The 17,437-nt window shown below is 45.2% G+C and overlaps 1 protein-coding gene and 1 pseudogene across 4 annotated transcripts in view; one reads left to right on the plus strand and one right to left on the minus strand.

Annotated features, from left to right (window-relative positions):
• The first annotated feature begins 2,575 nt into the window (after nucleotides 1-2,575).
• LOC147016047 (uncharacterized) overlaps nucleotides 2,576-17,437 on the plus strand; it is a 43,474-nt gene continuing 28,612 nt past the window's right edge. For all 4 annotated transcript variants that reach the window (XM_085848736.1, XM_085848735.1, XM_085848738.1 and 1 more), the window contains exon 1: nucleotides 2,576-2,744. The gene's annotated coding sequence lies outside the window, so the exon portion shown is untranslated. The remainder of the gene's footprint in view (nucleotides 2,745-17,437) is intronic.
• Nucleotides 11,886-12,023, minus strand: LOC147016048 (U1 spliceosomal RNA; annotated as a pseudogene).

Consider the following 17,437-nt stretch of genomic DNA (forward strand, 5'->3'; position numbering starts at 1 on the left):
TGAATTGAGTCGATTGAAGGACGATAGAAGGACTATTATATGTATGGCAAAAGAGCATATGTGGTGGGTTGTCAATTGGTTCATGGGTGCCAGCAGTGACCACTATTTTCGTTGTGTCTGTCTGTCTGTCTGTTTGTGACTCTCTCCAGAGTATAGCTCCGTGACGTTTGATGCTATCTTGATGAAACTTGGACACAAGCAAGATATCATGGTCTAGTTGAGTCTTTTTGTATGAGGGGCGTCCCACGCCCCTTGTGGGCAGAGCCACGCCCACTTGAACTTTTTATTTATTTTTATTTTTTTCTCGATTTTTTTTCTCGCAATTTCATTTCCTAGAGGCTGTGCGTAATGTCCATAAGTACAACATATAAAAAAATCCGATTTGATTTGGTCGATTTTGACGGAAGAGATAGGTTTTTATGGTAGGGCTTCCTCAATAATTCCCACGAACCATCGTCACCTCCCGGCTTATCTTATACTTTTCCTCTATTACCGGATTCGCTTTGATTCCCTGAACCGTCTCCATTCAGCAGAAGTTGCTCCACAAACATCAAGAACGAGAACGAGAAGATCTGTCCCACAAAGCCGAATTGGGCTGAGAGTGGCAGTTTGAGCGATACGCGACGTCAGTGCATCACGTGGTCCTCTTGCACATCGTTCTGTCATGGGCACGTCATCGTGCGCTCTTTCATCTATATTGTGGTCGAATCAACAAAAATGAGAACAGGAAGACAGCCCCAAATGAGCACACTCACGGGAAAGGCTTTTTAATGAATCACATGCATGCCCACAGAGGCCACTCCTTTAAATGACGTCACAATCATTTCCGGGAATCATTGAATCACCTCTTGGCAGTGACAATAGAGATAACAAGTCCGGAGACGGCGATGGTTGACGAGGGGACGCCACAGGGCAAATTGGCGGGAATCGGGAAAAACGTAAATTATGAAAGTTGTAGTACTCGAAGAGCACTACTTGCATACCAACTTTTATTCGAAACAGTTGAAAACCCTAAGAGCTCGATGCCCGTTTTATTGATTTTTTTTGACATTTTCTAAGTTCGTGACCTTGTGACCATGACCTTGGGACGAAAATGAAAAATCGAGCTCGGTGGGGCTATGCAGGTGCCATTGGGCGAACCAAATACCGAAACCACTGCCAGATTCGACAAACCCCCTCGGAGAAGATGTAACTTGAAACCGGCTACCCCATAAAAACACGTGTTTATGGGGCGTGGCTCCGCCCATAATGGGCGCGGCACACTCATTCTCCGGAAAACACAACTAGATCATGATACAAACCTCCCACCCAAATTTTATCAAGATCGGATCAAAACCCACGGAGCTATGCTCGGGACAGACAGACAGACAGACACACACCAATAACGAATATAGTGGTCACTTGCTCGTGAAGCAACAGTCAGAGAGGGAGTTAAACGCCGGGAATGACGTGACCGTGCCAACCGATGATGGAGAGAAGTCATCTGAAAATGGCTCCAGAGCCACCACGAGATGCTGACCAGTGTACATCCCATGACCGATTTTGTAATCATTAAACCAAGGTGCTTACTCTTCTGAGACGTCGAGCCTGGGTTCGAGAATGAGCCCAGATATGAACTGTCATCCCGGTGTTTCGCAAGCAGGCTTAATATAGTACATGATAAACGTGTGTGACGTCTCTCGGATGGACATTTATACCTGAGTGTCCCATCTGCTGGTATTTAAGTTGGTGGAAGTTAAATATGCCACGGTATCCTTCGCCAAGAACAGCCGAGTTATCGCCGGCATCCTGGCCAAACTGGAGAGGGCGTGGCATCAGTGGCATAGCCACGCCCTCATCAAATGATGACACCCTTCAGGAGGAATAGGAAGAGGAAGATGAGGACGACGACAAGGACCATTGTTCGAAATGCTGTTTGCAGTGAAGCTCTGTGTGGATTTTAAACCTGAAAACGTTTTGTAATGGTTTATGACAGGTTCGCAGCGCCCCCTGTCCACGAAAATTGGGATTGGTTTTTATTATAAACATTCGTTTCAGAGGAGCATGATGTCCGAGGGTTCGTGCGGTGTTCTCCTCGTCGTGTGACATCTGAAGGTGTTCTATAAACAAACGGAAGAGGACCGTTAAATTCAGCAGGGTAGGATGACAAACAAGACGCATGATGACCACGTGCAAACGATCTATGCCGTCGGCTCTTCCCTCGATCTCTGACGTCAGCTTTATCGTCGATCTCTGACGTCAGCTTTTACCTCGATCTCTGACGTCAGCTCAAATCTCAATCTCCTTCCCACTTCGGAGTTCTGTGGTTTGCGCTAATAATTCATCAAATATCTTTCTTCTAAACTCTAATACATCAAAGATAAAATGTTCAAAATAGACATGATGTGTGTATTTCTTTCGAGCGGTGTATGTACATATTAGACTGAGCGGTGTATGATCAACAAGACAATTCACTCCACGCTGTTTGAATTGAATTCTTAATTGAGCGTTTCCTCAAAATATTAATATCGACCAAATCGCTGATATTTCCCATGAAGTGAAATTAAATTTTGAAATAATTTTTGTACGAGGGAATTTGTCGTTACCGTAGCAACCGAAAAAGCGTCAATTCCTTCCACGCGTTCGAATGAGGGCGCTTCAGAAGAAACAAGCCTGCAATTTTCAGAGTAACAACCGAAAATGTTCATATAACTGAAGCAAAGTTTAACACAATTTGGAGAAAATAGAGCAAGCAGCTGAGAAAGGTAAACCTATCGCTTATCGGGAAGGGGCGCTCAATTGATAAGTGTTGAGAGTCGGTTCGATACCGGGCGTAGTGGCGTGCGCCTGTAATCCGGCCACTCGGAGGCTTGGGTTGGAGGATCGCTTGAGGACGGGAGCTCTGTGCTGGGCCGCGCTATGAGAGGGTGTAGGGCAGCCCGGAATAATGGGGGAACCCAATCCTTATCCCTGTGTCGTAAGAGGCGACCAGGGTTGCGTCAGGAAGGGCATTCGGCGTAAAACCTGTGCCAAATCAGTATGCGGATCATAACGGATGATCCGCTGTGGCGACCCCGAACGGAAGCAGCCGGAAGAAGAAGAAGAACAACAACAACAACAACAACAACAACAACAACAACAACAACAACAACAACAACAACAACAACAACAACAACAACAACAACAACAACAACAACAACAACAACAACAACAACAAGAACAACAACAACAACAACAACAACAACAACAACAACAACAACAACAACAACAACAACAACAACAACAACAACAACAACAACAACAACAACGAGAGTCGGTTCGATCCTTGCCTTGGTGGGCTCGAGTTGAAATGAAATCTTCCGCTGAGATACGGTGCAGCAAGTGTAGGCACAGGCACTGGATCTCAGAGCACGGTATCTGGAAATCCGGATATCTCAGAAAGCAAGAGCACGGTATCCGGAAAAAATATCCATTCAGTGAAAATGGACAAAAAAATATCTGAAAACCCACTCCGTGGGAGAACCTCCTGTACAGCTTCCCTTCGTAGGGCAGCTCACCGGATGACGGGATTGGGGCAAAGCCTTCAGGACCCCCAAGCTTTGATGAGAGGAGGGAAACCACGGGGTAACATCCCTGGGTCAGATTGCGGGAGAGTGTGTCGGAGTGGTGCTGAGGTGTCGTCCACCAGACGGCGGTCTCCTTGGGTTAACCTGAGGCGGTCCCTTCGGGTGGGTGCCTGGAATGTCCTATCCCAAAGAGAGGATGATCACCTGTCTCTGTTATCATCTGAGCTCAAGCGTTTGGACATCGTTATTGCAGCACTCTGAGGTTCGGAGACCGGATTGCGGCGAGATCATGGTGGGTGGTTACAGCTACTATTGGTCTGGTCGCTGTGATGGTTACCATGCCCAAGGAGTTGCTGGAGCTGTGTCCAATAAGTTGACTCCAATGATAATTGAGATAACACCGGTCAACGGGCGCCGTATTATGAGACGAAGGATTCGTCACTCCTTGGGTTGCCCTGGTCTCTGTTTATGCTCCGACTGAGGCGAGTGACCTCACCATGAAGGATGCATTCTATGCCACACTCGAGTCTGTGGTTGATCAGTGCCCCAGACAAGACACACTTCTACTCTTGGAGGATTTCATTGCATCAACTGGAACTGATAGGGATGGTTATGAGATGTGTGTTGGTCCCCATGGGTCTGGAACTGTGAACCAGAATAGCACTAAGTTCCTTGACTTTGCAAGGAGTCATGGACTTAGGGTGGCCGGTTCATGGTTTCAGCGCCCACAAGCTCATCGCTGGAGTTGGTATTCCAATGCTGGCGGTGTGGCAAAGGAGATCGACAATGTCCTCATTGGTGGTCGCTGGAGGATGATCCAGAACTGTAGGGTCTACCGGAGTGCTCAGTTCCTCAATACTGACCTCCGGCTTGTTGAAGCAACTCTTAAGTTGCACCTTAAATCCAGGAGAATGGTACCATCCCAGCCGAGGCTGAATGTTGGCAAGCTCAAGGATGAGAGGGTAACTGAAGAGTTTGCGAACAAGCTGAGTGGAGATTTTTGGGGGGTCGGGGTGCTTTGGGAGATCTTGAAGAATTGTGGAGGGCCTTCAAGACCACCTTCCTTGATGTTGCCGGTGGATGTCTTGGAATTCACTGAAGGGCGAAGAAGAATTTTGTCTCTCAAGGGACACTGGATGCCATTGATAAGAGTCGCAGGTCCAGGCTGAATGGCAGAGCTGAGCTGTTCAGGGAGCTGAGGTGTAAAAATGGATGTGTGCGAAGGGTGGACAAGCAGGCCTATGTGCGAGGCATCTGTGAGGGTTAGAGCATCACCTGTGGCCAAGTGATTCTCGTCCTGCTTACAGGGGAATTCGTGCATTGCGTTCATCCAAGCCCATCCCTTGGTGTACTGCAGTTAGAGCAGAGGGTGGTAGGCTCTTGACAGAGGAGTCCGAAGTGAAGGCCCGCTGGGCCGGTTACTTTGAGCGGTTGTACCAGGCTGATCTACCAGCTGTCATATTGGATGTCAGGGGTGTTACAATCACTGTTGCTGACCCTCCAATCAACTGTGGTCCACCTTCGTTTGTGGAAACACATGCTGCGGTGAACCGGTTGAAATGGAGGTGAAGCTCCAGGGATATGTGGCATCCATGCTGAACTTCTCAAAGCTGATGGAAATTCTGCACTCGTGTTGTTGCATGCAGTTCTGTGCTCTGCCTGGAACACAGGAATCATCCCAACAGACTGGAAGAGGGGCCTTGTTGTCCCTCTCTGGAAAGGGAAGGGTGATCGCCAAGACTGCATCAACTACTGAGGGGTGATGCTGCTCTCAGTGCTGGGCAAGGTCTTTGCTCGGATATATCTTGATGGGGTTCGCCACCATCTGCTTGAGCACCAGCATCCAGAGCAGTCAGGCTTTACACCAAGGAGGTCAATTATTGACCGTATCCTTGTTCTTTGGTTCCTCACCGAAAGCAGACGAGAGTTTCGTCAGGGCTTGCAGCCGACGTTGATCTCTGTAAGGCGTTTGATTCAGTGAATCGGGATGCCCTCTGGAGGATTCTTGGTCTTCCTGGGGTGCCACCAAAACTGATCGATCTGATGTCTGAACTCTGCTCTGGTACTGAGAGTGCTGTGAGATGTGGTGGTACCATCTCTGACTTATTTCCAGTAGTTTCTGGAGTTCATCAGGGGTGTGTACTGACCCCCACACTTTTCAGCACTTGTATGGACTGGATTCTGGGGAGGATGTCAGGGAGAATAAGCTGTGGTGCATCATTTGGGAATGTCAAGATCTCTAACCTTGATTTTGCAGATGATGCAGTTCTCTTTGTGGAGACTTTAGATATCCTTTTGGGGGCCCTCGAGGTGCTAAATGAGGAGTCTGAGCCACTGGGATTACGGGTTTCCTGGGTCAAAACTAAGATCCAGACTTTCAATGACATCTTGGATGCTGCTCTCCTGTCTTTGCCTGTTTGTGGTGAGGATGTTGAGGTCGTGGAGAGATTCACTTACCTTGGCAGTGATATTCACGTCTCTGCTGACTGTGAGGCAGAGGTCAATAGACATCTGGGTTGGGCCTGGGGAGTCATGGATTCACTGGATCATGGGGTGTGGCGCTGCCGCTACCTGTGCAGGAGGACGAAAGTCCAAGTCTTCAGGTCCTTGGTGCTTTCAGTCTTGCTCTATGAATGTGAGACTTGGATTCTGACCAGGGATCTGAGACGGAGACTTAATTCCTTTGGTACCAGGTCTCTTCGGAGAATCCTTGGCTATCACTGGTCGGACTTTGTGTCCAACGAGCGGTTGCTGAGAGAGCCTCAAATGAGATTTGTTACCTGTGTAGTCGGTGAGCGTCAGCTGCTGCTGTATGTCCATATGGCTCGTTTTCATGTCGCTGATCCTGCTCACGAGATTCTCTCAGCAAGGGAGTCTCATGAATGTAGGAGGCCAATGGGCCGACCACGTGCCTCGTGGTTGCAGCAGGTTGATCGGCATCTCAAGGAGATGGGGATAGGCCAGACATCTGCCTGGGGGATGGCCAGACGTAGGCCCCTGTCGTCACGACGGAAAGTGGAGGCAGTGACATGCTGTTCTGGTGCATGCTCCCATATCTGACCTGACCTGACATGACATGTTTTATGGGCCAATTGGCCTCTATGTCTAAATTAAATGTACATTCTTCTGCAATGCAAGTCTACATTTTTCTGGCTATTCTCAGATAGCTGCCTCAATTCCGGCGAGTCTGGCATTTCTCTCAAGCAGATTGGCAGGGACTACAAACAGCCATCTCTCTTCACGACTGCTCTCCAATATCTACTCCCCTTGATATTAACTCAGCCTGGGAATTCTTCCACAGAAAATCTGTCTCTGTCTGTCTCTGTCTGTCTCTGTCTGTCTCTGTCTGTCTCTGTCTGTCTCTGTCTGTCTCTGTCTGTCTCTGTCTGTCTCTGTCTGTCTCTGTCTGTCTCTGTCTGTCTGTCTCTCTCTCTCTCTCTCTCTCTCTCTCTCTCTCTCTCTCTCTCTCTCTCTCTCTCTCTCACAGATTCATCTAATCTCGTCTTCAATTATCCTACCCTTCTTCCCACCAATGGTGCACTGAATCCTCTGGTGAGGCAGTTGCTCTAAAACAACTTGCCTTTTCTTCCTGTAAGGCAAATCCCACTGAAGGCAATTTCAGTGCATTCCAAAAAGTCTGCAACAAGTACGTGTCCACTCTCAGGAGAGCCAGAAAACAACATCTGTCCAACGTTTTTGATATGGTCTGGCATCCCGCACTATTCAAAAAACTTCTTACGGTATCCAAGGCAATCTCCCCTCATGGCTCGCGAACTTCCTCTCCTGTCGTAGTCAACATGTGGCTCTTAATGGAATTCTCTCATCTCTTCCTGTCCAGGCTGGAGTTCCTCAAAGCAGTGTTCTGTGCCCTGTTCTTTTTTCTTTTTTTCATCAATGATCTCTCTCATAATAATAATAATAATAATAATAATAATAATAATAATAATAATAAAAACGATCTCTTATAATGCTTCATCTTCCTCTTTCACATGTGTGGTACTCATTACTGTATCATAATTCACTACTCTTCTTCTATTTCAACAGACTGCTCTCAATTTGACCTTTCATTCATACCTTGTGATGTGGATTTTTTAACCCACCTTGTTGTGATCGTTGAAGGATTCTACCTGGCCGATTGTGGAATCCTATTTGACTTCAGGCAGAGTTTAACGTTTGTCCGATTTGGTTATAAAATCCTGCATAAAACCCATTGACACTGATAAACTGATGTCCACACAAGTCCTTCCTTGTGAAACAATTTAGTTTCTAATTATCCACCATACACTTCTCACCCTCGTACGATGAACTTAAGAATCCCCATTGATTGCAATATTATTTGGTTCTATTTCATCAATTCTTACTTTTAGACCAACCCGATTCAATTCACTTCCACATTACATCAGAGAGTTTTATTCTAACTTTGTACTTGGTCAGTTCCAAGGAGCACAAGCCACTGAGATTCTATACTTCCTCAGGTACTTGCTCTGAAACAATTTTACATGTCAAAGCATTTTATACTTTCATGGGAGAGTGGTGGGGGCTATCAACCCAGACTGCAGACGTGTCCTTTAGACGAGAAGCCACTACGTACATTTCGAGGCAAAGGTTCGCTGTTATCAGCTCAGGTCACACCGCTCCAGATCAAGACATTTATCAACATTCAGGGCAAAAGTCTCTTTGCCAGAAAGGACAGCCAATTCAACTTATAGCATAAAACTTACATTTCTAAAACTCCATTTGTTACAATTTAGAATACATTAATATAAATTTTTCCCCCACACTCCCCCGCTTTTTTTTAAAGGAAAATTTGAATAATTTTTCTTACACATGATTACCATGTCCCGTTCCTGAAGGAGAAAGATATTCGTTACACAAGTTCAATTTAACAATGAGAGCGAGTGCTCATATAATGACCATTTCAATAGTGTCCCAGGCGAGAGGGTGCGTTTCCATTAAAATGGCACACTCAACGGGAAACACAGTTGAAGCACTCTGTTGAGCTGAAGAGAAGGTAGATCTTGGCAGGCAAGGGATTGGGCTCGACGCTGGGTTGAAGGTGATGAAAAGGATCAGAGAGGTGACCCAGAGTCCCAGCTGAGTTTGGGCCCTTGCAGCAGCAGTTTGTGCAATCAGGTTTGATTCACCAAAAGAGCTGTGCATGTTGGATGCAGTCACGGTGGCTGCACAAGCCCCCGAGCCGCATCACTGAACACATGTTGCAGGGGACTCGTCGAGTGGCCATCAGGGCCTTTGTTGTGCATTGAGGCAGCCACGGCAAGTGCACGATGTATTTGCAGAGCAGCAATCCATGGTTATTCCTCCAAGCTTGCCTTGCCGGCCTGCATCACAAAACGATGACGCAAGGTCTTGCCCAAGCTTCTCCTCAGTGGGTCTTTCTTTTTTTTTTTTTCATTGCTCATCTTATCTCCTCAGGAAGGGGGTTTCATGATCACAGGTTGAATGCTCAATCACCAAAATCTGGGTTCTCCCATCGTCCAATCTTTGTGTGGAAGTTCTTTCCAAGCTTCATTTAGACGAAATCGTACATTTCATAGTTTAACTGCGTTCAACACTCCAAAACAAACAAAACCAAAGTTAACATCGAGTAAACATCATGGGTAAACATCATGGGCTCATGTATTTCCACAAGACTGACAAAGGTTCTTCCAGAGCATTCAACTTGCATTATCAATATTTTATCTCTTTCCTTATTATTTCCCTAAATGACAACTAAAATATACAGAAATCTCAGTTGTATGTGTACTCAAAACATTCATCTCATTTGCTATTTCCATGTAAAAGCAAACAGTCTTTATCAGGGTTCCAATTTGCGATCAATAATTCTTTTCACAAAAATATTCCATCATTTATCCCAAAATATGAAAGTAATCTATTTCTTCAAGAACAGAATCCAATTCGATTTTGCACAGTTACCATTTTAACATTCACATCTGCAAAACAATTCACAGTTTCATTCACAAATAGTTCCAGAGCAGCTGCCAATTTTATCATCTTGATTCAATTCTCAGTAATTTTCCTTATCCTCAATTAAAAGATTAACAAGGGGTTTTTTTAATGAGCTTAGTCTGAAAGTAACTAACACAGTTACCACACAACCACCAATTTGAGAGTTCCACTCCGCTCGGCCATCCTGACATCGAGTTGCCGAGCTGCAGAGCGTCCTTGGCTGCAGAGCGTAAAATATCTCAAAATAATGTTTAACCAATCTCCCTTAAACAACACTGAATTCCATCGACATTATAAATCTCTGACATTTTCCATCTATCCACTTCTCTCTCACCAAAACAGCAAACATGCTGCCATTTTTCAACTCACATACACAAACCATCTATCACTTCCTCTGACCTCAATTACAAATCCATTTTCCTTTTTCAAAACAAATAAATCATTTTAAACAGTTGTACAAAAATTATCAAATCACTTGTCAAATCTGTCATCAGGCGAATATCATTTAAATTTCAGCTCAAACACTCTGTCTACACATGCAGCTAGACTCTCCCCAAACTTTATCCCAGTCTTGGGAAAAGCATCTTAAACTTCAGACTAATAAACATCCAATCTCTCTTAAACAACTTTTTGGTCAAAACAATAAAATATTTCCTTTTAAAATCCATAAATCAAAAATAAAATCTTCAGCATCTATCCAATTAAATCATGAATTTACCTTGACTGAATTGATCAAAGGGTTATACTGGGTTGGTTGCCATTGCCTTCCCAGCACAAGTTCAGGCAACCTCAACATTCGCAGACGAATAAAACAATATGCCTATTTCAACGTCCATCTGAGGGCATCATCAATTATCTGTGAATCGCCCCACGTGCGAAACATCATCAAATCATTAAAAATCATTCCAAATCACGTTTCTACATTTAAATCACATCTTTTAAGTACAATGGTTACAACTCAGATCAAATCTTCGAAACATTTCTGACACATCCTCAGAGCTTGCCCAGCACTTAAACCTCCTGGGTTGTGTAATTACAAATCACAATGCCAGCGAGAGCTCACCTCCCAAGACTTCACGCTCCGAATATATCCCACATTCACAATTGTTATTTCAATTTATTCAAAATCCCTATGGTTTTTTAAATTAAACTTCAACACTTTTTTCCTAAATGGACTTCACTTTAAACAGATTCAGTAGAGAGGGTGCACCACAAACACCAAGTAACAAGGAACAGGAAGTTTTCTCCACATCCGGTGGGAAGAAAAAGAAAAAAAACTCTGACAGGCAAAACCCACAGTTTAGCATTACTCTGTCATGTCTTCAACACACACTAACGAGCATTGCATCTCATAGACTCGCATGTGACCACGTGACAAATACCAATCACATTTCTATATAATTTTAAAGTCATTGCCAACGGCATGCACATTTCGACACAATAGGCGCCATCCTCTTGAATCTGCATATGAATCAAATTTCACACTTAAAGCTAAGACTCAAACACAGACTCAGTGGAAAGACATGCCACCCCCCCTCCCCCCACAGATCCAGTGGAGGGGGCGAGCTGCACTGTTGCAGCTTGCGACCTTCGCGTGGAAATACAATGCCAAGAATGCATAACATGCCAACCCAAACAGACCCACAGCTTAATTCAGCATGAGTTCGTCCTCAGACTGTCTTGCTGAGGTCGTTTTATTTATTATATGAATGTGCATCTCTTCACGCTTTATTTGTTGCAATATTATTATTTCTAACAAGACATTCATGTATCACACCATCCAGCAGTTTTTAATTCCGCAGCGAGCTCACAATCACTTCCAATTCAGACCCCCATTGAATTGCATTCACACACACAACTGCGACTAGACCTTCCTTCGCGTTATCAGCACCAAACCACGAACATGCAGGCTGTTTTATTTCGACTCTCTGCCTGATATTTCTTCCTTATTTGTTAAAATATCGTCAAAATCCCAACAGAACACGTTTCATTGCAGTGAATATTGGACTCGCACAAGTTTCAATTTTTACTCTCAGCAACACATGCAACTCATTGCAAATCAGCAACCAAGCTCCCAGCCAGTCAATTGTCTCCTGCACTCTACAAAACGTTTCATGCAAATCATTGGATTTTCAAATCCGATATAATATAACAACCTCACTGCCAACAAACTTCCAGTGAGTTCAATGAACAAAAGGTAACTCTTATAACTCTTACAAACAGGTAACTTATAATATTTATCTATTTCCCCATAATCATAACCCTATCTCGGCATCTCAGCCGTGTCCTCGGCCTCTCTCTCAGCCGGTCCGTATCAATGCAAACATTTAATTACTCCTCTGGCTCCTCATCAGGCCTCTTACTGTGCCCTCTGCACTCCTCAAATTGTACAGTTGAGTTTCCCACATTTGGGAAAATCGCAGGGGTCAACCCGCCCATAGTGCAATGGGTAGGCCTCGCCCTGAGAACACCGCCTTAATGATCACGGTATCTCTCCCGTCAGGTAAGTATCATCTGACTCCTCTTCTTCTCCAGCACTTTTCTAAAACAACTACAGTACTTATCGTTTACTTTAAAACGGACTCTCTCCGCCGGATCCTCTTCTTTCTATCAATAAAATTATCTGACAATGAACTTTTCTTTGTGCGAAATGTGTTACCTGCTGAGAGCGCTCGCCCTTACCTTCGCTCAAGCACTTGTCGTTCCTCCAGGCACTGCCTCCAGCAGATTAAGCACCTCCGGTCACGAGCACCGCACCAACGTCGGTTCGAATCCAAGTCACGGCACCAACTGATGTGGATTTTTTTTAACCCACCTTGTTGTGATCATTGAAGGATTCTACCTGGCCAATTGTGGAATCCTATTTGACTTCAGGCAGAGTTTAACGTTCGTCCGATTTGGTTATAAAATCCAGCATAAAACCCATTGACACTGATAAACTGATGTCCACACAAGTCCTTCCTTGTGAAACAATTTATTTTCTAATTATCTACCATACACTTCTCACCCTCGTACAATGAACTTAAGAATCCCCATTGATTGCAATATTATTTGGTTCTATTTCATCAATTCTTACTTTTAGTTAACAGTTAGACCAACCCGATTCAATTCACTTCCACATTACATCAGAGAGTTTTATTCTAACTTGGTACTTGGTCAGTTCCAAGGAGTACAAGCCACTGAGATTCTATACTTCCTCAGGCACTTGCACTTAAACAATTTTACATTCCAAAGCATTTTATACTTTCATGGGAGAATGGTGGGGGCTATCAACCCAGACTGCAGATGTGTCCTTTAGACGAGAAGCCACTACGTACATTTTGAGGCAAAGGTTCGCTGTTATCAGCTCAGGTCACCCGCTCCAAACAAAGACATTTATCAACATTTAGGGCAAAAGTCTCTTGGCCAGAAAGGACAGCCAATTCAACTTATAGCATAAAACTTACATTTCTAAAACTCCATTTGTTACAATTTAGAATACATTAATATAAATTTTTCCCCCACACCTTGCCTAAAAAAATCTAACTGTTACAGCATTTCTTCTCTCCGTTCTCTTAATTCGCCTTGATTGCATCCATCAATAAATGTCTTTAATCGCATCTCTGACCTAAAAATTAAAAAAAAAGCAGTTTGCTATGAATGTTCGCTTTCCATCAACCATTATTTTTTCCAACTTCAGTGTCAACTCAGCTGTCTCATCCCTCGCTCTCAAAGCAACCCTCACACACTTCCCTCTCACCTTTCTCAAAAACTTCCCACTCACCTTTCTCCCTCAACTCTCCCCACTCACGCTTCTCCCACCATTCACCCCCCTCACTCACCCTTCTCAAAGTTACCCCTCCCCTCTCATCCACAAAGCTGCCTCCTTCCCCTGTCCTCTACCCTCCATCTCATCACACCACCTCCTCAAATCCTCAACTGCCTCCGGCCCCCTCTCTTGCCCCCCTCTCTCGCCCATCACCACAGAGCCTTTTCTCCTCCTCATCCGGCCCCCTCCTCTAGCTATTCTGCAATCCCCCACACTCATCCAACAACTCTCTTTACCTCCACCCTCCTCCCTTGTCCTACCCTCCCCCCAATCCACTGCACCCAAAGCCTCCTCCCCTCCCTCTTCATGAACAGTGTGGATCTCAAATATCCAGGGCATTTGCTCCAACCTTACAGATCGTTCCATACAGATTGCCAATGACACCCCAGACATTATCTGCCTAACAGAAACTTTCCTCCCTCAAGACGTCTCTGACTCCTAAGTATCTCTCCCTGGTTACTCCCTCTTCCGGCATGACAGACCTGAGCCTCGTCCTGGTGGAGGAGTTGCTCTCTTCATAAAAGTCTCTATTCCTTACTCTCCATGCACTGCCTTCACTCCCCCACACCCCCAGGAATACCTCTGGCGATGGCTTCCCCTCTACTCCTGCCTCAGGTTTATATGTTTACTCTACCGTCCACCAAACAGTGATGACTCCATTTACAACCCATCGCTTTCTGTACCCACCTTACCAAGTTGCACCCAACTGTCCCTGGACTATGTGTCCTTTTCGCCTAACAAGGTGGAGAGCTTGCTGTCAAAGCACGAATCCGATTCTGCAACCGGTCCAGACGGCATCAGCCCATGTGTCCTAAAAACCTGCTCTTCTGTGCTTGCTCACCCTCCCTCTGTTCTATTCACCCTCTCATTTGCTTAAGGTCATCTGCCATCCACTTGGAAATCAGCAAACATTACTGCCCTGCATAAAAAGGTGCAAAAACAGATCCCTGCAACTACAGACCAATCTGCCTTCTCCCAATCATCAGCAAGGTTATGGAATCCATCATCACTTCAGACATTAAATCCTTCCTCTTCTCCAATGGCCTGATTTCTGATCATCAATTTGGTTTCAGACAAGGTCATTCGACCCTGGATATGCTGCTTCTGCTCTCCCAACAATGGATGGAGGGGAGGTCCTCAATGCCAGACATGTAATCAGAGCAATATCCCTCGACATATCGTGTGCTTTTGACATGGTCTGGCACCCTGCCCTGCTCACCAAACTCTCTTCTTATGGTATCCAAGGCCTTCTCCACTCATGGCTCGCAGACTTCCTCTTCTGTCGCAGTGAACATGTGGCCCAAAATGGAGTTCTTTCATCCCCTCTTCCTGTCCAGGCTGGAATTCCTCAAGAGAGCGTTCTGGGCCCTGTTCTTTTCCTGGTTTTCATCAACGATCTCTCTGACTCTCTGGAAAATCCTCTTTATCTCTTTGCTGATGAGTCCACCCTCTGCCATACCATCTGTCATCCCTCAGACTGGCAAGCAGCAGCTTCTTTGCTCACTGCACATCTGGGTAAAATCACAAACTGGTCCAACACGTGGAGCATGTCTTTCAATCCGGATTTCAATCTCACTATGTCCCTCCGATAGGACCGTTTGGCAACCCCCCCCCCACCCCCCATCCACTTTCTCAACAATTCTCTGGAAGAAGTCTTTTCTTTCAAGCTTCTGGGTCTTACTATCTTCAATCATCTTTCCTGGGAAAGCCACATTTCCAACCTGGCCTCAAAAGCCAGTCGCCCACTGGGAATCCTCCATCGTGCAAAGTCTTTTCTCGGCCCACCTGGGCTCCTGACCACATACAAAGCTTTCATCTGCAGCCTGATGGAGTACTGCTGCCCCCTCTGGGCTGGTGCTCCTTCCTCACATCTAGCTCAGCTTCTTATTATGGAAACCAAGGCTTTTAGGATCATTGGTATCTCCCGCAATGAAGCTGAGTCATTGGGTCTCTCACTCTCTCACAGCAGGCAGTTTGGTGGCCTTTCTGTCTTTTACTTTCTGTCTTTTACTCTCTGTCTTTTACTCTCTGTCTTTTACTCTCTGTCTTTTACTCTCTGTCTTTTACTCTCTGTCTTTTACTCTCTGTCTTTTACTCTCTCTCTCTCTCTTACTCTCTCTCTCTCTTACTCTCTCTCTCTTACTCTCTCTCTCTCTCTCTCTCTCTCTCTCTCTCTCTCTCTCTCTCTCTCTCTCTCTCTCTCTCTCTCTCTCTCTCTCTCTCTCTCTCTCTCTCTCTCTCTCTCTCTCTCTCTCTCTCTCTCCTCTCCGGCCTTGCACCCCGCTCCCCGCTCTGTCTGTGCTCTGTCCCCCCTACATTTCCTCATGGTGCTTGAGGTCTGCCAGAAACCCCATTTCTGGTGAAAATGCCAAAATCAAAAATTTCTGCTCAGCTTCACTCATTCATTCATTCCTCATTCATTACTGGAACAAACTCCCACACTCTCTTCAATACCACTCTTCCCTCTCGGTCTTCAAAACAGCTGTTCACCACCACCTCTTATTTTCCCCCATCCAAAACCATGATCTTTTCTACCCCCATTAATCCACCCTAAACCTACCTCCTTCAAATTTCCTACTTTCTTTCCTGAAAATCTCTGTAGTATCCATCATGTTTTACCCATGTACGTGCCCCATCCCTCTCCCTTCCCCAGATCTCATATCTCTGTTCCCCACCGCCCTCTTCCACCCGTCTTGTCTCCTGCTCCCTTTGTCATATGTTCTGTGTGTCAGCTCTTATATGAGCCTTGACAAGGAATCCTCAAAAATGAACTTTAAAACCTGTCTCCCTCCTCTAAAACCTAGTAGCACCGTGTTAAGCCTGTCTCTGATGTACAGAGACGTGACAGAAGTAAATTGACACCATGATTTTGAAAGAATTTATTTATTGAACATTTGAAGTATATTTGATTCATTTTAATACAAACACTAGTATTTCGTTGACTTGCCATTTGCAGATTTCAACGCTTTTGCTCTTTCAGGCTAAGAACTTACACGTTCTGAAATTTTCTCTTGTTTGATTTCTGCCCAGGCTTCATGCAAATAGGTTAGCAATTGTGCCTGTGATGTTTGTTTCCTGGACTTTTTCCGCACAGCTCGATCCAATATGGCCCGGAGGTGTTTAATGGGATTCATGTCAGGAGAATGACTTAGCCATGGAAGTCACTTGATCTCATTTCTGTCCTGCCATTCTTTGGTTCTTTTTTGGCATGGAGCTCCATCTTCCAGGAACAGAGAGTTGTTTTTGACTATCTGACCAGTGGAGAAAACAGGGACAAGTCCATCCTCAAGGACAGAAATGTGTGTCATGGAGTTGATGTTGCCAACACACTCCACAAGCTCTGATCGACCAGTGCTCCAGATTGCTCCCCACAAGGGAGCACTGAAAAACCACCGTGTTTGACAGTTGGCTTCAATCGGTTCAAAGAAAACTCTTGACTGGGAAGTCTCCAGACCCATACGCGTCCACTCTCAGAAAATTGAGCAAATTGGGACTCATCTGAAAATATGACAGTTTGCCAAAAGTCCAAGGGTTTGTTGGCCATCTCATCAGCCCACTTCTTTCTCCTTGCATGTTGGCTGGTCGAAGAAGAGGTTTTCTCCTCGCTGTTCTCCCATCGTAGCCCAGTTGATGAAGGTACCTCATGGCAGTGCTTGAGCTAACTTGAACCTCCTCTGCAATATCTGCTGCCTTGTAATGGGGAGTTTTCTCTATGGACCGCTTGACAGCTCGAAGACACCTTTCTGAGGGCCCAGATCGACCAGAATGGGAAGCTGTGGATTCCTTGCCTTCGCCGCTGAATTGCACAATCACCCAATTGACCGTAGAAAGTGGAATGCCAAGGTTCTGAGCTATCTGATGCTGGCTGATTCCACCTTCCAAATGGCCAACAATTCATCCTCTTTGAAAATTGGAAAGTTTGTGTGCTCCCTGGGTTCGTGGCATAGTTAATTGTCATACAATGCCCAGGAACTCGTTTCTGCAAAGAAATAGTTGAATATTTGTTCAAATCACTCAGTAAAACTGCATTATACAGATGAAATGAAGAAATTTAAGGTGTCTATTTACTTCTGTCATGTCTCTGTATATGCTCCTTTTCCATCCCTTCCCTATCTTC

The sequence above is a fragment of the Eptatretus burgeri genome, chromosome 12 (assembly GCF_056783735.1).
Source record: "Eptatretus burgeri isolate ZD-2024b chromosome 12, Ebu_testis_v1, whole genome shotgun sequence".
NCBI lineage: Eukaryota > Metazoa > Chordata > Myxini > Myxiniformes > Myxinidae > Eptatretus > Eptatretus burgeri.